The 7,683-nt window shown below is 40.7% G+C and overlaps 2 pseudogenes; both read right to left on the minus strand.

The window, feature by feature from the left end:
- Positions 1–385: 385 nt before the first annotated feature.
- Positions 386–2,205, minus strand: LOC136488648 (receptor-like protein 39; annotated as a pseudogene).
- Positions 2,205–6,959, minus strand: LOC136488650 (receptor like protein 22-like; annotated as a pseudogene).
- Between the last annotated feature and the right edge of the window lie 724 nt (positions 6,960–7,683).

Below are 7,683 nucleotides of genomic sequence, written 5' to 3' on the forward strand. Positions count from 1 at the left end.
TGATATTTTAATAACACAGATATTTTTTTATTAATACAGATATTCTGTTAACTAATTGTGAACGTGGTAGTACACATGTTGTGAACCATGTAACGTGATTAATATAACGCAACTGGTATTTTACTGCCTAACTAACTATCGTTAGTTCTCAGGTACGACCAATCAAGATTGTCTCGAATCGGTTAACTTTTTTTCCTTCCTAAAAATTTATTTTTAATTTGTAGTGCCATAGGTGGGTAATTTTCTAGAAACAAAAACATCCAATGGTTATGAATGGCTGGATTTATTGATTTGATGGCCCGATGTTTCTGATTAACGCGGGAATTTCTAGTATTTTTTTCTAGCGCATCTGGTGAGAATTAACGTGGAGGCTCCGTTGGGGCCTCTAATTAGTAATAGTAAGATTTCTATCAGCAAACTGATTATCTTCTTCTGAAGAAGAAATATAGTCCAATAACAAGTTCTTAGGTATCCAGTCAGAGTCAACAAAGAAATTCTCTGCACGTGAATGTGCGGAACTTCTTGATTTTTCTCCGGTAGAGCAAGAACCACAACTTCATTACTCTGCAGGTTTAACTTTACAACCACTTGTTCTTCAGGCTCAACAATCTCGTGGTTCACGTGCTGCATAAGAATATCTGCATTTAACATTATATCTGGAACATTAATCTTAATTAACTGTTGCTCATGATTTGCAAAGTCATTCTAGGGCGCCTTTGACAAAATAAATCCTAATATTATTTCTTATCGAAGATAGAACACAGGAAAAGATTCACATTTAACTACTTCAGTACAACCATCTGAATACAACTTCATTACATACATCAAATTATCTTTTATTAATTTTTTCATGATTTTTTTTTGTTTTGAGGTTGTATTTATTTAAACTTGTAGATGTTAATATTTTTTTCTAAAAACTCAGTCAAAGTTAAAAGAAGTTAGGCTTACGGTAAAGCTAAGGTGAGCTTTTATTTGGAACGAGAAGCAATACAGAGTGGCCTGTTCAAATTGCTCCATATGCCTGCCACGCTAAATATTTAACTTGTGGCAAGCAGAGCTGAATATGGTTGTGACTTTCAGTCTTTCACTTAGAAAATCCCAGGCTTTAGATGACAGAGATAGAAGATTCTTAGCCCTAGTATCAATTTGAATCTGTATTACAGACTGATTGAAGTCAAGGTCCACAAAACTGGCTATACAGTGTGAGAGCATATAAATATGTTGAGATTTTTTGTTAACAAATGAAAAAACTAAATATATTTATTTGAGCAAGGTAAAACAACGAAAGCAACTTATGTAAGAACCATTTGAGCATAACTCGATACAAGCATCCGAATGCTTCTTGTTTTACATAGATATATAGATGCTTTAATTAAAACACAATAGTACATAGTAGCCTCTTGAAATTAGTGCAAGAGTTGGCAACTAGGAAATGCAGGTGGCTATCTTGTGCGTTGTTCATATGCCTGCCACAGCAGGTCATGTGCAACACAATCGACACCGCGATGCCGATTCCATAGCCAGAACCAACAAAGAGCCACAAAATGACAACTTCAAAGCTTTGGTTTGTAGCCGTAGTCGATGCTGGAGCGCTTGCACAACCTGAGGGGCGTTGTGTCAGGTTGCACCGCACAGGTAGCGGGCATCCGTACAGTCCCAGGTTCCCGCCCTGGAAGGAGCTGCTGGGGCACGTGGAGAACTGCCTACCTGAAGGTATGCTGCCGCTGGGGTCGTTGTAGGAGAGGTTGAGGACCTCGAGGTTCGTCAAGGAGGCCATGGCCGGTGGGATGCACTCCGTGAGATGATTCCATGAGAGGTCAAGTGACTCAACATTGGACAGGCGACCAAACTTGGCAGGGATGTTCCCGGAAAAGGCGTTGTGCGACAGGTTGAGAATGTGGAGAGGCATCAGGTTACCGATTGTTTCAGGGATTGAGCCACTAAATCTGTTATCCGATAAGTCGATCACCACAAGATCATATTGAACATTTATGTTTCTTAGGTATTGCTGTTTCATGCCACATCGACCGATGCTGAATAGGGGAAACCAGCAAAATATGGATCTCCTTCCATTATTCCAAATTTGAGCCAATAATCGCTCTGCATGGCTTTGAAACCATCGAAAAGCTCAGCAGGAAGGACTCCGGTGAAGCTATTTTCTGCGAGGTCAATGATTTGGATACCGGAGACATAACCGGTGGCCATCAAATCCACATGGTTCTCTTGTCCCCATCAGGGATACTAAGTGGCCCATAAAACTTGTTGGATCTCAGGATCAGTAGCCGAAGGACAGGATTGTTACCGAGCCATGATGGGAAAACATCCACAAATTTATTCCCGCCAATATCGAGCTCTTCCAGGAAATTGCAGCTAGCATGCAAGTGACCTTGGCAGACGCCCTTGGATCTGATTTCCATGCAAATCTATAACCACTAGACAGCATGATTCTCCCATCTCATCAGGCCATGTTCCGTTGAGGTGATTGTCTCTGAGATTTACTGCTTCTAGGGCATTACCGCAGCCTTTCAGGAGATAAGGAGGGACTGACCCGCTAAAGTTGTTACCAGATAGGTCCAGTTTTGTAAGATTATAATCTTGGTGACATTCCATATAAGGGATACGCCCGATTAGTTTGTTGTTTGCCAGTTTGATTGACCTAGCTAGCGACCCGGACCAGTCGGAGGAAGTCAGGGGTCTGATGGAAAAGAACTTGTTGTTGGAGTAATCAAGCTCCCTCCCTACGGAAGGGAACGGCACAAGTCCACCAAGTTTATTGAAGCTGAGATCCAGATCATCTATGAATGTGTAGGCAGGGAGTTGACTTACTCTAGTGAATTGATTGTGGTGCAGGTGCAAGGAACTCATGTTTCTCCAAATCCAGTCTGGTATGTTGCCACGAATGCTATTGTTGGTAGGCCGCAAGATGCAAAATCTAGTTCAGTAATACTACTACTATTATTAGTACTATCGCCACGATCATCCGCAGAAACTGATAGCAAGGGGTTATTGGAGGCTCTTATGCTAGAGAGGTTCGTTAGCATCAAGTAAGGGTAGAGATCCAGTGTACCCACGAAATTGTTGGAGTCTACCTCTTGGTAAGTAAGAGCCCTGAGCTGGCAGAATGAGGATGGAATTGCGCCTGTGAGCTTATTGTTAGACAAGGAAATATACTGCAACGCCGCAGATGTATTCTGGAGGGTTCAAAATTTTGGCAAAATTTCGGCGAAATTTCGTGAAATTCGGTAATTTCAGTGGTGGCCGAAAGAAAAATCCGAAATTTTGTAATACACTAATACATGTGTTATATAACTTTAGACTCAATTTTTTATTGTTTATATTGCATATTTTTGTATTCAATAGATGTGTAGTCATAAATCATACTAATATTTGTTTAGATTTAAATGTTTTTTTTTAGAAAAAGCATACTTCATGTGGTAGTCTCTAAAAAAATTTCGCCGAAATTTCGGCCGAATTTCGTGAAATTCGGTAGTTTCGGTGGTGGCCGAAATTTTTGCAATACCGAAATTGAAAACCCTGTTCTGGAACTCTTCAATATGACTGGAAAGACAGTACTGCTCAGGTCCAAATACTCTAATGCTGGCTGGGTGAATATGGATGCTTGTATTTCACAGGTGAATGAATTATGACTCATGTCCACTCTCTGGAGGTTGCGGAGCACATTTCCATCGCTCAGAGGAATATTCCCTCTACAAAAAGGCATGGTCAGATAATTTTCTGTTTCCTCAGAAAACGAAAACTTCAGTAAAACCATTAACCGATTATATTCACATAGGAGGTAGCTAGGTTCAGTTATTTTTCGAATTCAGATATATAGAGTTTATTGTTAAACATTACTATTTTGCAAGGTTTTTTTGAGGAAACTGGAGGGGTTTGCACCCCTACAGAAATTTATTAAGATTAAAAGAGAACAGTTGTACCAACTACAAAACATAATACAAAAAGCCTGCACATAGAGGCTGAATTAGGAAACCCAGAAGGAAATTAAAAACAACAGTGCTAGCACTGCAAAGAGCCTAGCTAAAGAAGATTTGCAATCCATTGATTAATCCTTGGCGAGTATTTCTTCTTTGCCCGTAGTAACAACAACTGGAATTCATCCACAAAGTTGTGTTTTGCCAACTGAATGTTTGGGCTGATCTGTCAAAAAATTAAATCATTCCTTGCCTTCCATATTATCCAACACATCAAAACTATGATCTCCATTAAGAAGGGCACTTGAAGCTGATCTTTGCAGTTCTGCAGATTCTCAAAGGGATCTAAATTGGGGTCAACCTGAATATTGATGAAGGACCAGCATTGAGAAGCAAAAGGGCAATCTAAAAGCAGATGAAAAAGTGATTCCTCAACATTTGCATTGCATAGAACACAATTGTAGTCCTGTAGCACCATGTTTTTCCTCTTTAGAAGCCCCCTTGTGCTTATTATGTCCTTCAACACTAGCCAAAAGAAGACCTTATGCTTGGGCTGACAGGAGCATCCCCACAACCACTTCAATGCTGGGTGGATGTTAAGCTGACCACTTAGATGTTTATAAGTTCTCTTTACTGAGTAATTCTCCGAGTTCCAAATGTAGGACCATGTGCCAGGCGTGTTATTGACACTGAAGCCATCTAAAATGTTTTGTAGATGAACCATCTGCATATGTGCTTGTTGTGACAGGGGCAAGTGGAAAAGACTGTGAATGGGTGAAGCAGCCACTCCATCGGCAGTGATGATATTCTTCTTCTTTGCAAAAGAGTAGAGATCAAGGAACATTTGGGACAAGATTTCATCTCTCCAAAGATCTTCCCAAAAATAGCAGGACTGACCATTATTTAACAGGACTCTAGCCATACCTCTGAACTTGTCCAAGAACTTGAGAACATCTCTCCACCAAAAAGATACTTTTTTGTTGTCCCCAGGTAGCTTCCCATTGCTATAATATTTTTCCCAAACCAGTAGAACCCAAGGGATGTCTACCTTGTTGAAGAATTTGTGTAATGTTTCATGAGCAGAGCTTCATTCTAATTCTTGATATTCAGTACCCCTAGGACTCCTTGATCTTTGGATTTACATACACTAATCCAGGCTGCTTTTGGCTTTTGTTCGGCATTGAAGTCAGCACCTCTCTTGAGGCAAAGTTTCCTGAACTTGTCAATCTGGTCTATCACAGTCTGTTGCAGCAAGAAAGTGCTCATGCAGAAAGTGGGCATTGCTGATAACACTGAATTGGTGATTTCTAGTCTTCCTGCCTGATTCAGGAAAATTGAGGTGGCAGCTAGCCTTCTTTCACATTTACTTATCAAAGGAGAGAAATCAATAATTCTTGGCTTGGTTAGACTGAGGGGTAGTCCCAAATAGGTGAAAGGGAGACTTCCAATCTCACAGTTGAAAGTTCTTGCAAGGTGCTGAAGTTTTTCTGTGCTTGTATTGATAGGTACCATAAAAGATTTTCCATAGTTGACTCTCAGACCAGTTGAATCACCAAAGGTTTGCAAGAGGGCTTTAAGAGTCCATAGCTGCCTGCCACAGGCCTCCATTACAAGCAAAGTATCATCAGCATACTGGATTATTGGGAAATCATCTGTGTATCTTAAGGGTATTGGCAGGTTCAGCGGCCCCTGATTTTTAGCTTTGTTGATTACTGACTGAAGGAGGTCAGCAGCTAGAACAAAACGGAGTGGTGATAAGGGGTCACCCTATCTGACCCCTCTCCTACAGTGGAACACTTTCCCTAGGGTCCCTTTTAAGAGTACTGAAGATGTACCTGAGTCAAGGATAGCCTCCATCCAATTAATCCATCTTTGCCTAAAACCCTTTGCTCTTAGGATATGTATCACTGCCCCATGCTCTATCTTGTCAAAGGCCTTTTCAAAATCCAATTTCAGAATGATGAGTTCTCTTTTAGACTTGTGACAAATGTTAATGTATTCTAGGGCCCAAGCCAGGCAATCTTGGATAGTTCTAGATTTGATGAAGCCATACTGGTTTTGATGGATGATGTTCTTGATTTGTTTTTGCAATCTGTTGGCTAGAATCTTGGTTAACAGCTTGATGGAAGAGTTGAGAAATGAGATTGGTCTGTAATCAGACACCCCTTGAGGGCCATCTTTCTTTGGAATTTGCACAATATGGGAATTGTTGATGCTTCTCAAGCAAGTTTGTCCACTGTAAAAACCTTCACACAACTTGAAGAAATCATCTGAGATCAATGACCAGCACCCTTTTATGAATTCATTACTAAAACCATCAGGCCCTGGGGATTTGTTATTGGGTAGGTTAAGTACAACTCCTTCAATTTCTTCCTTTGCAAAAAGGATTTCCAACCTTTCCAGGTTTTCACCAGGCTGCAATAACTGACCAAGGTCAAAGTACATTTGGGTGAACTCAGTTTTTCCCATTCTATCTTTGAAAGCTGTCCACAAGATTTCAGCTTTAGCCTCATGACTATAAACCTCAATGCCCATATTATTTCTCAGACATGTGATGCTATTTTTCCTATGCCTTATTGTTGCATGGGCATGAAAGAATTTTGTACCTGCATCCCCTTCTTTAACCCATCATATTTTTCCCCTCTGTTTCCAGTATGTTCTTTGTTGTTTTAGTAACTGGATCAATTTTTCAAAGATTAGATTCTTGAAGTTCCACTCAGGCAGGGATAAGTCTCTGTAAAGTTCCACAGTCTCAAGCAGTTGCAACACCAATTTGATATTTTCAATGGTCCTCTTCAAACCTGGTAGCTGCTCTTTCCAACTCCTCAGCTCTTTCCTTAAGTTCTTGAACTTTGCTGTTATTCTCTTGGCTGGGTCAATTACATGATCAGGAGCTGACCACCCATTAACTGCCACTTGAGGAAACTCTTCATGACTTAGCCAGTAATTTTCAAATCTGGAAATGCTTGATTGGGGAATTGTTGTGCTGATCTCAACCACACAGGACCAATGGTCAGATGTTTCCATGACAAGGGTTTTGACCAGGGAATTTGGATATTTAGATGTCCATGAGTCGGAGGTGAAAAACCAGTCCAGCCTTTCTAGTAGTGGGGGGAACTGTTTGTTTGTCTAGATGAAGTGCCTGCCATGTAGAGGTAGTTCTATCAATCCAAGCTTGTTGATGGCTTCGTTAAACGCAAACATTTCATTTGGGTCAGCTCCCTCTCTATTTCTATCTTCTGGCCTTTTGATTAGGTTGAAATCCCCCACCACTATCCAATCTATGTCAGGTGGCATATCAATCTCACCAAACCATTCTAGGAACTCTAATTTACCAGAGGGGGTGCACGGAGCATAGATGGTGGTTAGGATCCATGTATCATTGCTGAGCTTGGAGGTGAACTCAATGGAGAGGACATAGCTGTTGCTGAAGATCGATCAGGTTGCCAGAGAAGGCAAAGGTCTTCCAGGCTACAAGAATTCCACCTGAGGCTCCAATGGAGGGAAGGTGCTGAAAGGCATCAAAATCATGGGGATAGAAGTTTTTCTTGTAGTTGTTGTCAAAGCTCTCTCTTTTAGTTTCCTGGAGGCAAATGATCTCACTTTTACTCTCTGTAATCTTGTCTCTGATGGAATTCCATTTCTTGTCAGAGTTGACTCCTCTGACATTCCTATTCAAAATCTTCCAATTCTTGTTGTGAGTCATTTGAAACAAGTAAAATCTGAAAGAAGGGGGGCAGGAAGACCGACT

This window comes from Miscanthus floridulus, chromosome 10 (genome assembly GCF_019320115.1).
Source record: "Miscanthus floridulus cultivar M001 chromosome 10, ASM1932011v1, whole genome shotgun sequence".
In the NCBI taxonomy this organism is placed as follows: Eukaryota; Viridiplantae; Streptophyta; class Magnoliopsida; order Poales; family Poaceae; genus Miscanthus; species Miscanthus floridulus.